General features: G+C 31.3%; 1 protein-coding gene across 3 annotated transcripts in view; it reads right to left on the bottom strand.

Moving 5' to 3' along the window:
• Positions 1-22,110, bottom strand: part of LOC135131081 (uncharacterized) — a 782,641-nt gene that overhangs the window by 271,576 nt on the left and 488,955 nt on the right. The window lies entirely within an intron of this gene.

Here is a 22,110-nt window from a genome sequence, read left to right on the forward strand (position 1 = left end):
CCAGAATTCCTGGTCGAATGATCTATAACGATAATTCCCTTAATACTCCTTCTGATATTGTTGATGCATTTGCCTCTTATTTTCAGTCTTCTTATTCTCAATCTTCTGACAATGACTCCAATATAGATGATACTTACAATTTAAACACACCAACGTTCTATATTAAAGAAATTACTGAGCATGATATACTTACTGCCATAAATTATTTCAATAATTCATTTACAGCCGGTCCAGATGAATTACCTAGTTTCTTCGTACGTGACTGCAAATATGTATTTATTCAGCCTTTATTAGCAATATTTAATACCGCCCTCAAGAATGGTGTCTTTCCATCGAAATGGAACTTGTCTAAAGTTATACCTGTTTTTAAATCTGGAGACAAAGCTGATGTTTCAAAATATCGTCCGATCTGTATCTTATGTAATTTCTCCAAAATTCTTGAAATTATGTTATACTCTTACATATATCCTCATGTGAGAAACTTTATTTCACCACAACAACATGGTTTTATTGATAAACGCTCAACTGTCACAAACCTATGGATTGGTTTATATTTTGACTTTTTTTCTTAATATATATACATATAGTATTCTTTGAACAACCCGATACTCAAAAACATGTTTTTAATTTCTTGTAAGGAAATAAGTATTTTGCAGATAACATTCACCACAATTGAGATAGGGCGGGTGGGCGGGCTTATATTTTAATTTGTTATTATTAAAATGCGTAGACTTCTTTTCATAACATGAAACTTAAAATATGTTTAAAATTTTAAATTTATATAAGGAAATATAGATTTTGCAACTAGACTCCGCTCCATAATTGCAAAATCTTCTAAGTTTCTTGCTCTTTAAAGATGGCTATGTATATTAAGAAAAACAGGGCAAAATATAAGCCCCCCCCACCCGCCCTATCTCAATTGTGATGATTTTTTTTATTCGTCGTGAGCCAAGAAGGCGGAGCTTAACTGCAAAATCCTTATTTTTCTAGGAGAAATTAAAAATTTTTGAGTATCGTGTTGCTCAAAGAATACTATGCATATTAAGAAAAAATCAAAGCCCCACCCAAACCTGCCCTGATCTAAATAGTAATGCAGTTTTCATTCGTTGACAGACCTAGGGGCGGAGCCTAATTGCAAAAATCCCTATTTCCTTACAATTATTTACCATTTTAAACGTATTTTAAGTTTCTAAGAATAAAAAAATCATCACAAGTGAGATGGGGTGGGCGGGCGGGGTTTATATTTTTCTATTTTTCTTTATTATACATATATAGTATTCTTTGAACAACACGATACTCAGCCCTTAATAGTAACTTTGATGTTCAACTTTTGCCATATTTAAAGGGTTATACAAGAAAAGTGGGGGATTTAAGTTGATTACTACAAAAATTTACCATTTTAATTGTATTTTAAGTTTCTTGTTATCGAAGTAAGTCTGCACATATTAAGAAAAACAGGTAAAATGTAAGCCTCGCCCACCCGCCCTATCGCAATTGTGATGATTTTTTTTATTCGTCGTGAGCCAAGAGGGCGGAGCTTAACTGCAAAATCCTTATTTCTCTACAAGAAATTAAAAACATGTTTTTGCGTACCGTGTTGTTCAAAGAATATTATGTATATTAAAAAAAAAAGCCAAAGAATAAGCCCCACCCACACCTGCCCTCATCGAAAGAGTAATGCAGTTTTCATTCGTTGACAGACCTAGGGGCGGGGTCTAATTGCAAAATCTATATTTCCTTACAAAAATTTACCATGTTAAACGTGTTTTAGGTTTCTAAGAATAAAAAATCATCACAATTGAGATGGGGCGGGTGGGCGGATTTTATATTTTGGCTTTTTTTTCTTAATATACACAGTATTCCTTTAACAACACGATACTCAAAAACATGTTTTTAATTTTTTGCAAGGAAATAAGTATTTTGCTGATAAGATTAATCACAATGGAGATAGGGCGGGTGGGCGGGCTTATATTTTGTCTTTTTGTTTTAACATGTGTGGATTTCTTTTCACAACATGAAATTTAAAATATGGGTTAAATTTTAAATTTGTATAAGGAAATATCGATTTTGCAACTAGACTCCGCCCTATAATTGCAAAATCCATATTTCCTTGCAAAATGTACCATTTTAATCATGTTTTTAGTATCTTGTTGTGAAAAGATGGCTATGTACATTAAGCAGAAAAAGACAAAATATAAGCCCCGCCCACCCACCCTATCTATATTCTGATGATTTTTTTATTCGTCGTGAGTCAAGGGGGCGGAGTTTAACTGCAAAATCCTTATTTCTCTAGGAGAATAAAAAATTTTTGATTATCGTGTTCAAAGAATACTATGTATATTAAGAAAAAATTAAAGCCCCACCCATACCTGCCCTGATCTAAATAGTAATGCAGTTTTCATTCGTTGACAGACGTAGGGGCGGAGCCTAATTGCAAAATCCATATTTCCTTACAAATATTTACCATTTTCAAGTTTCTAAGAATAAAAAAATAATCACAATTGAGATGGGGTGGGTGTGCGGGGTTTATATTTGTCTTTTTTCTTTTAATACATATACATAGTACTTTTTGAACAAGAAAAAATATGTATTTTGCAGTTAAGCTCCGCCCCCTTGGTTAACGGCGAATAAAAAAATTATTACAGTTGACACAGGGCGGGTGGGCGGGCTTACATTTTGCCTCTTTATTTTAATATGTGTAGATTTTTTTTTAGAACATGAAACTTAAAATATGTTTAAAATGGTAAATTTGTATAAAGAAATATCGATTTTAAAATTAATCTCCGTCCCATAATTGCAAAATCCACATTTCTTTGTTAAAATGTACCATTTTAACCATGTTTTTAGTTTCCTATTGTGAAAAGATGGCTATGTATATTAAGAAGAAAAAGGTAAAATATAAGCCCCACCCACCCGCCCTGTCTCAATTGTAATGATTTTTTTTATTCGTTGTGAGCCAAGAAGGCGGAACTTAACTGCAAAATCCTTATTTCCTTACCAAAATTTTCCATTTTAAACGTATTTTAAGTTTCAGACTCTGCCCCATAATAGCAAAATCCATATTGATAACCAATCACAAGTGGATGTAATATATACAGACTTTTCAAAAGCTTTTGACCGCATTGATCACAAAATTTTAACATCTAAGATTGAAACATTTGGTATTTCAGGTTTGGTTTTACATCTTTTAAAATCATATATTTCGCATAGGTCTCAGTATGTCTTCTACAATGGTTTCTCTTCTTTTACATATCAAATACATTCTGGTGTGTCGCAAGGAGCCAATCTGGGGCCGTTATTGTTCATAATGTTTATCAATGATTTACCAACCATATCCAAATGTCCCCTTCTACTGTATGCTGATGATTTAAAACAATTACTGCAAGATGATTTAAAACGCCTTAATTTGTGGTGTTCTTCCAATAAACTATATTTGAACGTGAATAAATGTAAAGTAGTATCGTTTACACGTAAGACCTCTCCTACAATTTATGATTATAAGTTTGGTAATGACCCACTAATTAGAGAAAGCGTCATCAAAGATTTAGGTATCTTTTTTGATTGTAAGTTAACGGTTGTGTATCATATTAATCATATAATAGCGAAAGCATTTTCATTATTAGGCTTTATAATAAGACAAGGTAAGTCGTTTAACAATATTTCAACAATTAAGGTTTTGTTTAATTCTTATGTTGTTGCATGTTTACAATATGGATGTATTATTTGGCATCCAATTTATTTCATTCATATAAGTGCTATTGAAGCAGTTCAGAGAAGATTTCTCAAATTTTGTTGGTTCAAAAAACATGGTATCTATCCGCAGCGTGGAATTGATAATTCCATTTTGTTAGCTGAATTTAAAATGCTACCTTTGGATAGTAGAAGACAAATCGCCATTATAACGTTCTTTCATAAAATCGTTCAGTTTAAAATTGATTGTGCTGAGTTGTGATTTCATTTCATGTTCCACGGCTATGTTGTAGAGGAGCATTGTCTTTATACTTTCCTGCAGCTCATACAAATATATTACTGAGATCTCCAATTAATTTAATCTGTATGTTATATAATAATAAGTTTAAGGATTCGAATGTCTTTTACCTTAATGAAATAAATTTTAGGAAATTAGTGAGGAACATGTTAAATTAATGACACTATTTTTGTTTATTTTTTGTTAGATGATTGTTTACTTACTTAGGATTTGATTTACGTTTTTTTTTGTGTGTTAATTAATATTTAAATCGTCGGTTCGATCTTATTTTTTGTTTATTTATAATTATTAATATTGCTCTGTAAGAGGTTCTAGGAACTGTAGGGCAATACAGGTTATTATTATATCTGCATCTTATCATGATACGCCTCGGTTCCTCAAAAAATACTATGGCATTTCCAAAAATCGTCTGCCGTAATTTTCGTTTTTTCTTTAAGTATCAGTGTCGAAGCCACCACTGTCACTCCTTGTACCGGTGAGTAAAACCACATTTAACTACTATCAACCGTTCAATTTTTACTTTGACATTTTTTCAGCGGTCGGTGATATTCCTCTTCCTGATAATGTTGAAATTGAAAACTGCGTCGAACCACCCTGCATATTCCCGATCAATAGTACCACTAACATTGCAATGAACTTCACGTCACGTAAGTTCACTTATCTTCTGTTTCCTTATCTTCACTTTATCTTTTCCTAGCACGAAGATTCTTCCTCTAGAACAAGAAGATGCTTGCGATGGTATAGTCAACATAGAGTGTCCTCTGGAAGCAGGCGAAGACGTAGAATATACATTGCAAATATCTATCTCTCCTGTTTTGGAGAAATACATTTTGACCTGGAGTTTTTCCTCTTGGACTTAGGTGAAAACAGTTTTTTTTTTAATGTTTTAGGGCTGACATGCAGACGGTTCTAATATATTGAATGTCTTCGTTCTTCGACAGGCAACAGTTGGTGTAGTTTTAGAGCGAATTAGAGTAGCACCAAATTTGAAATTAAAATAAGTATACACAAATTCTTCCTCAATTTTTTTGTTATCCTCCTCGGTCACAATTAAGCTTGGGATGGATATGAGTGGGACTTAATTTTTGGCTTGCTTTTTCTAAATATACATGGTATTTTTTGAACAACACGATACTCAAAAGCATATTTTTTATTTCTTGTAGAAAAATAAGAATTTTGCAATTAAACTCCGCCCCATGGCTTACGATGAATAAAAAAAATCATCAGAATTGAGATCGGGCGGGTGGGCGGGGATTATATTTTGCCTTTTTTCTCTGAATATACGCAGCTATCTTTTCATAACAAGAAACTTAAAACATAGTTAAAATGGTTTTTGCAAGGAAACATGGAAAATCGATATTTCCTTGTACAAATTTTCCTTTTTAAACATGTTTTAAGATTCATGTTGGGAAAAGAAGTCTACATATATTAAAACAAAAAAGCAAAATGAAAGCCCGCCCACCCGCCCTATCGCAATTGTGATGATTGTTTTTATTCACCGTGAACCAAGGGGACGCAGCTTAACTGCAAAATACTTATTTCCAGAGAGCGGATTTCTAGGTTTAATGCTTTTTGTGAAAAATGTAAGCACTTCAAAACTTTTTTATATCTGTAACTATGATACAATTTGGAGTCATTTGACACATTTTTTTTATGCTTATTTGTTTTTTTTTCAATTTTATGCATATTAAAACTTATATGCTTATTTAATGCTTTTTTCGACGAATATGAGTTTTAATGCATATTTTGTTCAAATGCCGGCCTTGTCGGGATGACAAATACTTGTTAGTTAGGCGTTTCGTATCGTATGCATTTTACCTGGACTTGACCATTGAAGTACACTTACTCAAGACCCTTTCTGTGAATAGGTTTCGGTTGTTTGGGTAATAAAATTTTATTATAGGATTGGAAAAGTACTCCATAGATTTTATGACTTTAAATCCTTACTTCGGTTGATAATGAATTAAAGCTTTTAACCAGATGTTCTTTTTCGGCATTTTGCGGCAAGACCGTTGAAGATTTTCTAGAAAAAAGGATTATTGTACCCAACTACCTACCTTAAAATTTTTCTAATGGAAACTTTTAAGGAAATGAACCGTTTATTTCACAACCATTAGTCTATCGCATCTGTCGTAGTACAGTGTTATACGTGGTTCTCCCTTGTTACATGTTGAGTTCTTTTTGGTAATATTACTGATATTTTAAAAGAATGCCGAAAGTAAAATCGATGCCGGATGAGTGGATAAGGGATTTTTCCAGAATTAAAATTAGAAAACAACAAAATATTCTGCAGAGCTTGTGTGAAAACCGTAAGCTCACTAATTTTTTTTTATCTATTTTCCTTTGTTAATCCTGTATATGTGCGTTGTTTTAGATTCAAAGTGATAAAAAATATAACGTGACGCAACATGTCAGAAGAACGACTCTTCATGTAGAAAGGAAGAAAATGTTTGAAGTTTCTAAAATTAAACAGCAGACCACACATGAATCTGTTGCATCTACTTCCACAAAAGATGAGCAGTTTCAGTTTAATTTCGATTTATGTAAAATGATGATCCAGTCCAATATACCTTTAAAAAAATTGGGGAGAAGCCCTCTTCAAGAATTCCTTGAAAAACACTGCAATCGACATATTCCGATTGAAAGTACTCTCCGAAAAAATTATGTAGGCCCAGTGTTTCAACAAGTTTACAACGAAATTAAACATCGTATTGGAGATAATTATTTATGGTTCGCTGTCGATGAAACAACCGATAGTTGTGGAAGATACGTGGCAAGTTTAATTGTTGGAATCTTAAATGAAAATTTCCCTAGTCGAGGGTATGTAGTAAGTTTGAAAATGTTAGATAAAACAAATGGCAATACGATTACCAGATTTGTAAATGACAGTCTTACGTCACTATTTTTGCCAATAAAATTTTATTGATGATCTCGGATGCAGCTCGTTATATGCTGAAAGCAGGGAATAATCTAAAAATATTGTACCCCAATTTAATTCACTCTACTTGCATTGCCCACGGTTTAAACAGAGTGGCTGAAGGAATACGTTTGCAGTTTCCTACTGTTAATAAATTAGTGGCAAATGGTAAAAAGATTTTTGTTAAAGCCCTACTAAGAGTGCAACATTTTAAGGAAAAATTTCCAAAGATACCATTGCCCCCAGAGCCGATTGTAACGAGGTGGGGAACATGATGACAGGCCACATTTTATTATGACAAATATATCAACGAATTTGAGGAAGTAGTTACGGAGTTTAGCGAAGATTCTTCTCAATCGATTAAAGATTGCACAAATATTTTGGAAAACAACGATTTGCGACAAGATCTAGCTTTTCTAAGAAGCAATTATCAATTCGTATGTGAGGTAATAGAAAAGTCAGAAAAACCCAACATGTTGTTGGTTGATGCCATATACGTAGTGAAAGAATTTAAACAACAAGCAAACGCAGTAAGGGGTGATATTGGTACTACAGTATCTCAAAAACTTGACGAAGTGTTAACTAAAAATGCAGGTTTCGGTGTTCTCTCCGACGTTGCTCGTGTTTTACAAGGCCAGAAGGTGGAAAATTTGGAGTTAGATTCAACATTAGTTGCAAAATTCAAATTTGCGCCAAAAACGAGTGTGGATGTTGAACGCACATTCTCCAATTTTAAACACATTTTAAATGATCGGAGAAAAAATTTTACAGTGGACAACTTGGAACATATTACAATCATAAATTATTTTAAAGAAAACTGAAATACGTGTGTAAAATATAAAATCTAGGATTATTGTAATAATATTTTATCCAAAGTTCTAAGAAGTGTTCTTTGATTTGTAATATGATTATGTTTTTAATGCTTTTTTGTTTAAAATTCTTAATTTTTTGTGCTTATAAATCCGCTCTTTACAAGAAATTAAAAATGAGTATCGTGTTGTTCAAAGAATACTATATACAGTATCTCCCCGGATTGAATTCACAACAGGAAAAAAACTGTATTTTATATTTTACACAAAAATGACATGGAAATAACATTTTTTGCTTAATTCAAAACGAATAAATACTAAAAGTAACGAAGAATTTAGAAATATGAAAAAATTAATTTCAAGAGTACAGACCAGGAATATGGAAGTTTTAATTGCAGATTTATTCATTTTGAATTAAGCAAAAAATGTTATTCCTGTGTCATTTTTTTGTAAAATAGAAAATACAGTTTTTTTTCCTCTTGTGAACTCAATCCGGGGACATACTGTATATTAAGAAAAAAAAAAAAACAAACTAAAAAAATAAAATAATCAAAAGGCAAAATATCCTATGAAGACCCCCAGAATTTAATTCTGCTTTTATTTGTCTTCTTTTTTTGCTAATTTATACACGATGTGTCAGTAATGAAGGGTTCTTTAAAAAAACAACGATCAGCAGTTAAGTTACGAAACTGTTACTCTTTATTTTTTTTTCAAATTTTTGATTTGCATTTTCAACCAAATCCCTCATTGCATGGCTTTTGCTGGACCATTTTACTCTTTGTTTTTTTCTTATTCCTTGTTTAGCTTTTCTGGTATATATTTTCAGACGGTAAACCATCATTCTTGCAGTAAATTTTGTTTCGCTGTTGCAACATGTTGGAAATTGTATTGAGCGATAAGTCGAAGTTTTCCTAATTTCTTTCTTCATGAGTTTCAAAACATTACCAATGCAAAAATTATTCATCTTTAAATAATCTCTCAAATTACAAAATATTTGCTCTACTAAAATTGCTATTTGGAACGCGTTCTCTGAAGCGTAATGTAAAGCACCAGTTTTATATTCTTTTAATGCCACAAATTTTACATAATTTTCATTACAATTCTTCTTAGAGAAATAATAAAAGCAATAATACATTTTTTGCAAAAATTTTGATTTTTATCAAGCTTTTAACAACGTAACCTATGCAACTGTACACAGCTTTTTTTTCTCTCAAAGAAAGTTCTTTTTTCTTCAAATTCCAATTTCTACGTAAAGCTAAATTTTCTTTTCCTTTAGGAACATCGTTTTCTTTTCTGTTATTATTTTTAATATAACTCAAAAAACCAACTAAAGTGTTGTTCTGTCGGTTTCGTAATTGAGTTATTTGAAACGTCCAAATATTGAGAAACTGATAAAAGTTGTGAGTCATATTTAAATTGAATGGCCGTAGGAACCGGATGTCTTGACCAAATTTGGGAAAATACATTTTCTAAACTATCTTGAGAAAATTTTGATGTTAATAAATAAACTCTTGAAAGAATTCTATAGTTTCCCTATAGACAGCCATATTAAACTTGCTCAAGGCCAAAATAGTTGATCTAGAACTAATCAACTGGAACCACCTATGTACAACATCAATAAAAACAGCTGTCGTTAGAGAAGATTTGTCTTCCGCATCAAATTTTATTCCACAACTGACATTTCGTTTCAAAACATTTCGAGAATTGGACACCTTCACTTTGTTAAAATGGTTAGTTTGTAAAAGATCCACATTTAATTTAGACACAAATTGCAGCTCAAATTTGCCTTCTTCTTCACAAAAACCTGTGTTGCACGTCAACCAAATCAGAAGTTAGTTCATATTTTTCAACAAAATCATTTGATAATTGAATGATTTTGTTTTGTACCAAACGTTGCTTTATATTTTTTAATAAATGTGGCCCATCTGCTAAAAAGTAAATTTTTTCCATTTCGTCCAATGCCACCATACAATCCCCCCCAAAATCCTGATTAAGCGATTCACATTTAATTTTCAGAAATGCTATAATTTCATCCAAAACTCCAGATTTAAACTCTAAATTTTGTAAATGAAAATTCAATGTTCGAATAGCTGGAAATGGTAGTTTCATTTTTCTTAATAAGTTATATCCACTGGTCCCACATCCAAATTTAAGCTTCAAAGATGTAGTGATTGTTAGCTCGGAACATTTTTTGAATTTCTTCCCTTTTAGAGCCTCAATTTGATCCTTTGTTAATATATTTGCCTAATTGTTCCTTAGATTTGCATTACACACTTTTTGCAAGTATAATTTCTGGCTTAAGTTTTGTTACTAATTTTTAATATTCTAACTTTTTTTGTTTTTATCCAGCGTGCATAATTTGCATTTATTGGAAATAATAAAAAGTTGTAACCATTGATTTTTCAAAATTAGTAGTCTTGGAAGTTTCCAGTGTGAGATAACAGTAAATTTTTATTTGTTTCCCAAATGAAGCCGTACGTGTCGATTTTCGTATAAACACACCTCACGCATTAATGCAGAATCGTGTGCAGTAGTAAAAGGCCATTATCAAGGCCTTCCTGCGCGACGAGTGCATGTAAGACTCCTAATCGCCATCACCATCGCACATTATCGCTAATGCAGCCTTCGCGTGAACGAGGTCTCTCCTGCCGTACCTCTCGCAGCCCTTAACACACAGAAAGCTATTAATTAATACGGTTACGTGCCGGAGAAATTATGTTTTAAATATTTGTTCTTTTCACGTGTAAATTACACCACCGTGACAGGAGGCCGCATTGTCGGGGGAATTCGCTCGTTTTTTATGACAAATTGGAGCCGGACCTGTAATTGGGGCTATTGTTTGGCTGCGACGCACTGAAACTTGTGGATTTGATGAATTAACAAAGAGTTTAAGCACATAAGTCATTTGGGGGTGGTGGCGGGGGTGGCGCGAGGAGGCGCCGTGGTGGTTTGAGGCGACGGGCGAGATTGGAAAAGTATAATTAAGATGTCTATTAGTGGTGATGGGAACGAGGCGAATTTCTTTGTAGCGGACAAATACGGATGGAATTGTTTGTGGTGGAACACTTTCTCGGTGTGTTGTAAAAATTGTTACACACACAACTGAGTGTTTCTTGACCTATCATAACCATATTTAAAAATCGAAAACTGTAAAACTGAAAAATATAGAAATCGAAAAATTGGAAAGTCGAAAAACTGAAAATCCAAACATTAAAAATCTGGAACCAAAAAACTGAGAAAACGGAAAATTGAAAAATCCAATAACTGATGAATTCGAAAATTGAAATCGAACAACTGAAAATATTTACCTATAACTGAAATCTCGAAAAATTGCAGACTGAAAAATTGGAGAAGGGAAAAATAAAAATCGAAAAATTGACAAATAAAACTGAAAAAAGAAACATTTTAAAATATAAAAATAAAAAATTGAAAAACTAGAAATTTAAAAAAATCGAAAAAAGGAGAAAACGTTAAATTGAAAAATCGAAGACTGAAGAAACAAAAACTAAAAAAACCCAAAAATTTAAAATCGAGAAACTGAAAGAGTGAAAAACTGAAAACCGAAAAATTGTAAAAATAAAAACTTGAAAACATCGAATAATTAGACAAATCAAAAGTTTAAATCGAGCAATAATGAAAAATTATTATTATTATTATTATTATTATTACTATTCAATGAATTCCACAGAACGGCTAGGATTAAGAAGCAAAAAGTGGTGCACTGATAAGCAATGTGTAAATTATCATTTATCAACTCCGTTGCCGTTGATAGTAACTTTGTTGTTCAACTTTTGCCGTATTTAAAGAAGTTGTAGAAGAAAAGTGGAGGATTTAATTGATTACTACAAAAATTTACTATTTTAGACATGTTTTAAGTTTCTTGTTGTCGAAATAAGTCTACACATATTAAGAAAAAAAAAAAGGCAAAATGTAGCCCCGCCCACCCGCCCAATCTCAATTGTGATATATTTTTTTATTCGCCGTGAACCAAGGGCGACGAGCTTAACTGCAAAATCCTTATTTCTCCACGACAAATTGAAAACATTGAGTATCGTGTTATTCAAAGAATCCTATGTATATTAAGAAAATAATAAAATCAAAGATTAAGCCCCACTCGTACCTGTAATTATTTAAATAGTAATGAAGTTTTCATTCGTTGGCAGAGCTAGGGGTGGAGCCAAGTTGCAAAATCCACAAAAAGTTACCATTTTAAACGTGTTTTAAGTTTCTAAGAATATAAAAAACATCACAATTGAGATGGGGTGGGTGGGCGGGTTTTATATTTTGCCTTGTTTTTCTTAATACTTAAACATGCTATTCTTTGAACAACACGATACTCAAAAACATGTTTTTAATTTCTTGTAAAGAAATAAGTATTTGCAGTTAAGCTCCGCCCCCTTGGTTACAATTGACATAGGACGGGTGTGAGATTACATTTTGTATTTTTGTTTTAATATGTGTAGACTTAAATATGTTTAAAATGGAAAATTTATATAAGGAAATATCGATTTTGCAATTGAAAAATACTTATTACCTTGCAAAAATGTACCATTTTAACCATGTTCTAAATTTCTTGTTGTGAAAAGATGGCTACTTATATTAAGAAAAAAAGGAAAAATGTAGCCCCGCCCACCCGCCCTATCTCAATTGTGATGATTTTTTTTATTCGTTGTAAGCCGAGGGGCGGAGCTTAATTGCAAAATCCTTATTTTTCTAAGAGAAATTACCGTGTGAAATATGTTCTTAAGTAGTCGTGTTATACAAAGAAAATTAAATGTATTAATTAAAAAAAAAAAACAAAACAAAGAGAAGTCCCACCCATCCGTCTCGATCTCAATCGTGATGAATTTTTCATTCGTTGTTAGACCGAGGGGCGGAGCGTAATTGCAAAATCGATATTTCCCAATACAAATTTACCATTTTAAACATGTCTTAAGTTTCTTGTTGTGAAAAGATGATTACAAATATAAAGAAAAAAAACTTGGTCGAAGCTTATTTCAACAGAACTTCCCTCGCTTCTGAAGTGCAGCCAAATAAATTGCACTTTTTCAAAAAATTTTATTTTGTTTTTGCAATTTTTGTTTTCTGATATCGTCTATAAAGTAAATTCCAATGCCGTAAACAACGATCCCACAGCTTTTTTGACTTGAATTTTTCAGTTTTTCAATATTTCATTTTTTCGATTTCAAATTTTTCGAATTTTCAACTTTTGAATTTTTCAATTTATAGATTTTGCAATTTTTCGAATTGAGTTTCTCGAGATTTCAGTTTTTCATTTTCCCATTTGTAATTTTTCGTTTCAGTTTTTTATTTTCTGTATTTTAACAATTTTTCGATGTCCCGATTTTAGAATGTTATGTTTTTTGAATTTCACTTCGTTTCAATTTTTTGTTTCGTCAATTTTTCCATTTGCAATTTTTCAATTTTTTGTTTTTCTTTTCTACAATTCTGCGATATCTCTTCGAGTTTTCATTTTTTCCAGTTTTCCGATTTTCCAAGTTTCGAACGCTTCAATTTTTAGATTTGGCAGTTTTTCGATTTGAAACCTCACTAGTTTTGAATTTTTAATTTTTTTTTTGGCATTTTTCAGTTTTTCTAGAAAAACGAGAAATACATATATACTGACACTATGTTTTTTATTATATCTCTTGTTCTTTGTGACAAAAAATTGTTGAAAGAAAACTATGTACCTACATAAAGAAAAAAAAAGCGCCGCCCAGCCGCCCCGATATAAATTGTGAGTTTTTGATTCCTAATCAGACCGAGGGGCGGAGTTTAATTGTAGCATCAAAATTTATCTAGAAAATGTTACCCTTTCTTGTAGAGAAATGAGGATTTTGCAACTAAGCTTCACCCTTCAACTCACGATGAATAAAAAATGCATTACAATAGAGACGGGGTGGGTGGGCGGGCCTTATATTTCGTCCATTTTTTCTTAATATCGTACCTGTCCTGATTTAAATAATAATGAAGTTTTCATTCGTTGGCAGACCTAGGGATGGAGCCAAGTTGCAAAATCCACAAAAAATTATCATTATAATCGTGTTTTAGGTTTCTAAGAATAAAAAAATCATCACAATTGAGATGGGGTGGGTGGGTGGGGTTTATATTTTGCCTTGTTTTTCTTAATATACATGGTATTCTTTGAACAACACGATACTCAAAAATATGTTTTTAATTTCTTGTAAAGAAATAAGTATTTGCAGTTAAATTGGTTCAAGGCGTATAAAAAAAAATCATTACAATTGACATAGGGCGGGTGGGGGGATTAGATTTTGACTTTTTGTTTTAATATACGTAGACTTAAACATGTTTAAAATGGAAAATTTGTATAAGGAAATATCGATTTTGCAACTGAAAAATCCATATTACTCTGCAAAAATGTACCATTTTAACCATGTTCCAAGTTTCTTGTTATCAAAAGATGGCTACTTATATTAAGAAAAAAAAAGGAAAAATGTGGCCCCGCCCACCCGCCCTATCTCAATTGTGATGATTTTTTTTATTCGTTGTAAGCCGAGGGGCGGAGCTTAATTGCAAAATCCTTATTTTTCTAAGAGAAATTACCATGTGAAATATGTTCTTAAGTAGTCGTGTTATACAAAGAAAATTAAATGTATTAATTAAAAAAAAAAAAAAAAAACAAAGAGAAGTCCCACCGATCCGTCTCGATCTCAATCGTGATGAATTTTTCATTTGTTGTCAGACCGAGGGGCGGAGCGTAATTGCAAAACCGATATTTCCCTATTCAAATTTATTATTTTAAACAAGTCTTAAGTTTCTTGTTGTAAAAAGATGATTACAAATATAAAGAAAAAAACTTGGTCGAAGCTTATTTCAACAGAACTTCCCTCGCTTCTGAAGTGCAGCCAAATAAACTGCACTTTTTCAAAAAATTTTATTTTGTTTTTGCAATTTTTGTTTTCTGATATCGTCTATAAACTAAAATCCAATGCCGTAAACAACGATCCCACAGTTTTTTTGACCTGAATTTTTCAGTTCGTCAATATTTCATTCTTTCGATTTCAAATTTTTCGTGTTTTCAACTTTTGAATTTTTCAATTTATAGGTTTTGCAATTTTTCAAATTGAGTTTCTCGAGTTTTCAATTTTTCATTTTCCCATTTGCAATTTTTCGTTTCAGTTTTTTATTTTTTTTATTTTTACAATTTTTCAATGTCCAGATTTTATACAGCGTGTTATTAAAATGTACGTACAAAATAAAATCGGCAATTGGTCTCCAGCTAAAGTTAAAAAAGTTTAAGTAAAAGTATTCTCCTTTTAGTGATAAACATTATTATTAAAATTTATGACGAAATTCGCTGTATGCCTCTGATAAAAAGATCATCTTTCGTTTCTATAACAACATTTAGTTTTGACAAAAGTTTTATTGTTACAGTTGCTAGGATTTACTAAAATAAATTAATTTTACCTACTTATCCTTCAGTAGCTTTTAAAAGGGTTGGATAAGGGTTAATTTTCCCCTTATAATTTTGATAACACAAAATAAGTTTTTCAGACTTCTTAGACTTCGCGAAGAACTGTCCATTTTGTTGTACGTACCTTTCAATAACACCCTGTAATGTTGTTTTTTCAGTTTCACTTTTTTTCAATTTTTTTTTCGTCAATTTTTCCATTTGCAATTTTTCAATTTTCTGTTTTTCTTTTCTACAATTCTGCGATATCTCTTCGAGTTTTCATTTTTAAATTTACCAGTTTTGGGATTTTCCAACTTTCGAACGATTCAATTTGGCAGTTTTTCGATTTAAAATTTCACTAGTTTTTAATTTTTACATTTTTCAGTTTTTCGAGAAAAACGAGAAAGCACAAGTTAGAGTCAAAAATTATTGAATAATAAATATATTATTATAATAATATATATGGACAATATGTTTATTTATTATAATATTCTTTGTGCCAAAAAATTGTCGAAAGAAAACTATGTACATAAAGAAAAAAAAAGCGCCGCCCACCCGCCCCGGTATCAATTGTAATGAGTCTTTCATTCCTAATCAGACCGAGGGGCGAAGTTTAATTGTAACATCAAAAATTAATCTAGAAAATTGTACCCTTTCTTGTAGAGAAATGAGGATTTTGCAACTAAGTTCCACCCTTCAGCTCACGATGAATAAAAAATTCATTACAATAGAGAAAGGGTGGGTGGGCGGGGCTTATATTTTGTCCATTTTTTCTTAACATACGAAGTCTTTTTTCGCAACAAGAAACTGAAAACATTTTAACTATCCTGTTGAAACAAAACTCTATATATTAAAAAAACGAAGATTAAACCCCACCCACCCGCCCCAATCTCTATTGTGATGAATTTTTCATTCGTTGTTACACATATTTCTCTACAAAAATGTACCAATTTCAACATGTTTTAAGTTTCTTGTTGTGAAAAGAAGGCTACAGGTATGATAAAAAAGAGCAAACAAATCTGACAAATGAAACAAAGCATAACGAATCAGGTGATTAAAAGTACGGTACAAATCGAATACCTAACTACAAAATCGAAAAAACGAAATATTGTAAATTCGAAATACTGGAAATTAAAAAATCGGAAAATCGGATATTAGAGAAATCCAAAAACTGCAATATTAAAAAAATTGAAAATTGGAAAATCGAGGAATTGAAAGATGAAAAATTGTGAATAAAATCAAGAAAATGAAAATTAAAAAATCGAGAAAACGAAAAATAAACACAAGGAACTTGAAAGTTGAAGAAACAAAAAATTAAAAATTGAGAAACTGAAGACGCGAACAATGAAAAATTATAATATCGAAAAATTGCAAAATTAAAAAATTTAAGGTCGGTTTATGGAAAGCGAATTAAATATTGAATCCTCGATTAATTTAACATGGGATTAAAATGTGGTGGTGATTTTGTTGACTCAAATCCATTTAGATAAAAATATGTGAAGCTTTGGAAAGCCAAAATTAAAATAAGTATATTGAAATAGAATTTCTAATTAAATACGTCGATGTAATGCGACCATTAGCAGCCGCCATTGATGTATTACAAGGTGAAAATCAATGTTATTTAGGTTACGTTCTCGCTAGTATTTTACAAATTCTGTATAGGGAAAACAGATCTAAAGATCTACGATTTTGTGGGCCACTGAGGAATACATCAAAGATTTATTTTTAGAGGAATTGTACAAACAATATAATAATGTTGAAGTTAAATGCGAAAATGATCCAAAATGTGGATCATTTTTTGACTTTATGTCCTCAAAAAATCTTGAAATACCTAAGACCAATAGTTCTCAGATAGAACTAATAGGTACCTCTGCATTTTTATTAATCTATGTATATTTCAGCTAAGTACCTATTGTTTTTATTTATATTTACTTAACTTACACAGACACTTTTTTTTTTATTTATGAGTGTTTACTCTTTATAAAACAAAATTGGTGATTATAATATATTTTATAAAATTTAAAACAAATTTTTCTAATCCATGTGTTTAGGGTCCTGGGACCAACTGTAAAATCTAATATGTTTTCCGTAACTCTAGCATGAAGCAACTTCATAGTTATACTAAACTCACTTGACATACACCTTGTAAAACTCTTATGACTTAAGCGGCTTAAGCCAAACCACCCATAAGTCAAACTGGCTATTGTAAGCTTTATGGACCCGAACCGCAAGGATTATTACTGTCCATTGTTGCCATAATGGAGCTGTTAAGTTTTGCTAGGTATATGTGAACTGAGTTAAGTTATACAATAGTTAGTTTGACTCGCTTAAATCATAAACTTTTGACAAGGTGTATGTTAAGTGAGTTTAGTATGCGTGTTAGTTAGATGCATTCGTTTTATACACAATTTCCCAGATTAACATTAAATCTACAGGATTTACTTGAGTTTTTATATTTCTAATAGTACTTCAACCTGTATTTTTTGTAAATTATTAAATATTTTTCAGAAATTTTTAACATTTCGACTGCCAGTTCGGTTTCTATTTTTTTTCCTTAAATTGCACAATATTATAGTTTCTTTTTAAATAATTCAACACATTTAATATAACTTCTACTCAAAATCTGGTAATTTTTTGTCTCGCATAAAGTGCATAACACAGAAAGAGTAAAAGTTTTACCTGGGTTATTTCCACCACTATACGAAAAAGTCTCTGAAAACTTCAAAAAATGGTTATAATAGAAGAAAATGACGATAAATAAAAAAACCCAACGAAAAGTTTCTTTTCTAAATATTTTTCGAAAATATGTAGGTACAGCTAAGACACTAAGAGACAAACTCTCGTCCATTTTTCCATGCACTCAGTTTGTCAAGAAAACTGTGTAAATCAACTTGTGTAGAACAAATACCTCAAAAAGTGGCGAATATTTTTTTTGTTGGCAATATATTGGAGTTGACGTTATATAAATTATTATTGCAAGGACAAACATAAAGGGCGGGTGGGCGGGGCTAGCACTTCTAAGATAGACTAATTTTGGCAGATGACACATCCTTTAAGAAAATAAAGGGCGGGTGGGCGGGGCTAACTCGTTAATGTCACTGAGAAGCTGAATTATTAATAAGAGAATTTTTTATTGTCTAAAAAGGGTGAATCCTGAAAATGTTCGTAATTATCTGCTGAAATTTGGGAGACTCTAGCAATTGAAACGTGCTTTTTTAAAGCCTAGAAATTTTTCCAAACAACTTCGCTGAGACTCTTTCCTGCAAACTTCCATGAGAATAAAGCTGAAAAAAGAAGTTTAAAATGCGAGCGCAGCGAGCACGTTCAGGTGTAAATTAAAAAATTATTAGTTGGTGTCCCTGAGAAGCTAAATTATTAACAACGATTTTGTTGTTAGTTAAAAATGTGAGTTTAAAGACTGTTTAGAAATCCAGAATTTAATGTGAAAATTTAACACATTTTTGGAGGAAACAAAAACAACAGCACGGAACATGAGAATTTCAAAGAAGTTTCTCAGAAATGATGAAGTATTACCAGAGCCGATAAAGAAATTTATAGATACAACGTTTTTAGTGTTACGATTGATAGGAACATTATTGTGGAAATAGAAGAGATTCAATAATATACCTGTAAGTAGCTACAATCATTTCCAATTTCAAATCGTTCACTGATATAAAAACTTTAGAGAGACGCGAATCAGAAAATCACTCAAGAATTCTGTAAACTTCATTTTTTGAGTTACGTAATTATGGACACAATTTTTCCTGTTTAAAACCAGCTTAGAAGTGTCAAGTAGAATGATTAATTTTCCATAAAATGTCAGTAAGGTCAGTTAGTAAGTATTTTGAAATGTGCAAAAAATAATTGCACATTGCGTTAGTTTTTATACTAGTCTTCTTTTTTTGCTTTATAAAATTAATCATCAATTGTGTGTGATGAACAAATAAAATCCATTGCTATTTTAAATATCAACAAAAAAATTTCAAAAAATTTCAACTAGGTATTTTAAAGATTATCGTTTTGTATTTCATAATAAACATCCGACTACTGTTGATATTAGTTGAATATGTATTGAAATACTATCACCCTTTGAACACGAACAAAGCTATTTAATATCTTCTTTTGATTCAACAATAGCATTCGACATGGGTCTCATGACATATTATTGCATAAATTACTGTATTATCTTCATTCAGAAAGCAGTGTTAGCTTATCGAGTCATATTTATGTGATCGACAATTAGTGGTTATTAATAATATGCATTCAGATTCGGTCCTGGAACCATTTCATTCTATAATTAAATTTTCTAAAAACAAAACAAGACTTGCAATTACACAGGCCACTGTTTCAGGAGAACGTCTGCGTCAAAAAAGTTTCAGTGTTTTATTCAATAATTGTCAACAACGCTAAAGAATCGACGAACGACATTTCTTTCACATTTTTATCCAAAAATACTAATGCCTCTTTGTTTTGTGGGTTGAGTTCGCATCGAGAGTACTTCGCCTTTGTCATCGATGCGAGAGCCCCACAAATTTTTTCACCGTAGACGCAACAAACAGTTTTGAACACTACAACATCACACAATATTTCCGACATAATATTTTCAATCTGCCCAATTTATTACAATATGATGGTGTGGTTAGCGGTTAAAGTTTTTTATCGTTGTGTTGGTAAACAATTTGGGTTGGTCCGTTACAAAAGATAAATGCTGTAATTTTCCTTTTTTACTATGTACTGTTATGAAATATGGATTAGGTGCCCAATTTTCACAAGCCACAAAAAAAAATAATCCAGATTTAAATAACCCCAGTCTTCAAATTAACTCGTTTGCGCGATTTGTTGCAACCCAGACCGATTAATATCACTTAACACAACAAATAAATCACGTTCGACATTATGTACACCGTGTTAACAATCAGATTTATGATTGCATATCTGATATAAAATATGCGTACTACAAACACTTTTACTTTTGAATTTACATAATCGGGTAATTTACGATTGCGCTAATTAATTATACTAATTTATGCCACGTACATCGTCGTAATTTATTAATTCTTGACAACGTGTAAACATCGTCGGAATAATAGGTGTCGATTCGAAAACCGATAGTAACGACGCTAAACAACACATAAGTTAGACTTACCTGGGCGAGAGTCTTTTTTATGGGTTAATTGGTGGAGAGATAATTTAGGATGTGTTAATGGTTATCCGTGACTCGAATTTTTGAGCTAGCGTGACGACGCGATCAGATTAAGAGGCATTGTTTTACTAATAAGGCCAATTCTGACATTATTTAATTTAGTAAATTAGTATCTTTAGTTTGTGCAAGCAGTTAGTGAAATGAAACAATTTAGATAACGCGCACGATAACGCCCGTTTAATGCTAATTATAGCCGGACAGGTACTTAAAAAATAATGAAGTGTGGTCAAAAAGTCGGTACCTATTGCAAATTATTGCTAAACACCGAATTAACAAGTTCTGTAACCGTTAAACTCGATGTTGTATGTATTACATATGGAACAAATGAATTATTAACAGTTATAAATATTTTTTGTATTTTAGACTTTAGTGTTGTTTGATGTGTTGTGCAAACGTATCTGTGATAACCACCAGTTGCACATATTAAAATGTGCAAAGAATTACTATATACTTGGGTGTGTATAAATTATATACTTCCACTTTGTAAATTACAACTCGACACATGGAACTGTCACGGTTGACAGATTGCTTGAATTTCAGCGTAAACTTTATAATCTGAAATTTATTGTTTGACAAGATTTTTTTAAATATCAAAATTCGAATTTTAGGACATATAATCCCGTCCTTGGAATGTGATGGGTCCCTTTGGGGACAGACATATTGATAACTAGTTTATATATATAAAGCAATAAACACTTCACGGGTTGCAGATTTATGACATTCAGGGTAGTTTGCCTGGAGAAATTAGGGGTTCTACGAATAAGGTTGTAAACTGTAGTTTCACAAGTTTTGGTTGGCTATTTTACAATCAGAAAATATTTCCCGTATCAACGCATGATTTTGATTATGTTGGAAATGTTTTAATATGTTTATATAATTTTTTATTGTAAAATTCTCAGTAATAAAAAAATCTGTTTTACTGAAAATTTCGAAAATTTTCATATTTTTAAATTTTAATTACCTAAACCAGGTTTTTCATTACTGAAAATTTTGAAATTGATATTTGGCGAAGTAATATTTAATAATTCAATAATAACGAAAAAAATCTCGCGTGTTGAAAATTTCAATACACTTTTTGTGCAAGTAACAAAGAACGATTTTTTTGGTGTAAATTTAAAAACACTAGTACAGTAAGAGTTACATTGTTCGAATTTGTACTATTTGATTATATTACAGTTAAAAAACTAAGACAAAATTTTATATAGTTTTTGAAATATGACATGATAAAAACCAAAAAACGCAATTTTAAATATCAAAATTCAAGAAATCGATTTACTATGAAATTTTAATATATAAAAGTCGAATTTTAACAAACGAATAGAAGCGACATAAAAAAACTTGAGCTAACTTTTGTAAGATTCGTATGTCAACTTCTTCAGAAATCCGTCGCTTATTCCCGCATATAAAAGTACACTATTATTTTAATTTTTTAGACGCTCTTATATAAAATAGTACACAGTGTTTACATTAGTATCTGAACAAACACACTATGGGTAATTATTATTTATTTTACTGGTAATAATATATTTCATCAAGTACTCAACCCGTTATTGTCGAATTTTTTTACTAATATTTATGATTCTAAAACAAACAAGAGAAAATTTAAGACTTGAACTGGCACAAACAAATATATAATCACGAACCCACAATCTTTTTTTATTTAAATTTCAAGTTTTGTAACATCGGAAATAAACATAATAAAGAATGCAATAAAACAATCAAATTGGTGTGTAATGGTGCACGAAATACTACTTAGCGCACAAAAAATAATGGTAA

This window comes from Zophobas morio, unplaced genomic scaffold (genome assembly GCF_036711695.1).
Source record: "Zophobas morio isolate AGI-343-1 ecotype UQ-CSIRO unplaced genomic scaffold, CSIRO_AGI_Zmor_V1 ptg000018l, whole genome shotgun sequence".
NCBI classification, from domain to species: domain Eukaryota; kingdom Metazoa; phylum Arthropoda; class Insecta; order Coleoptera; family Tenebrionidae; genus Zophobas; species Zophobas morio.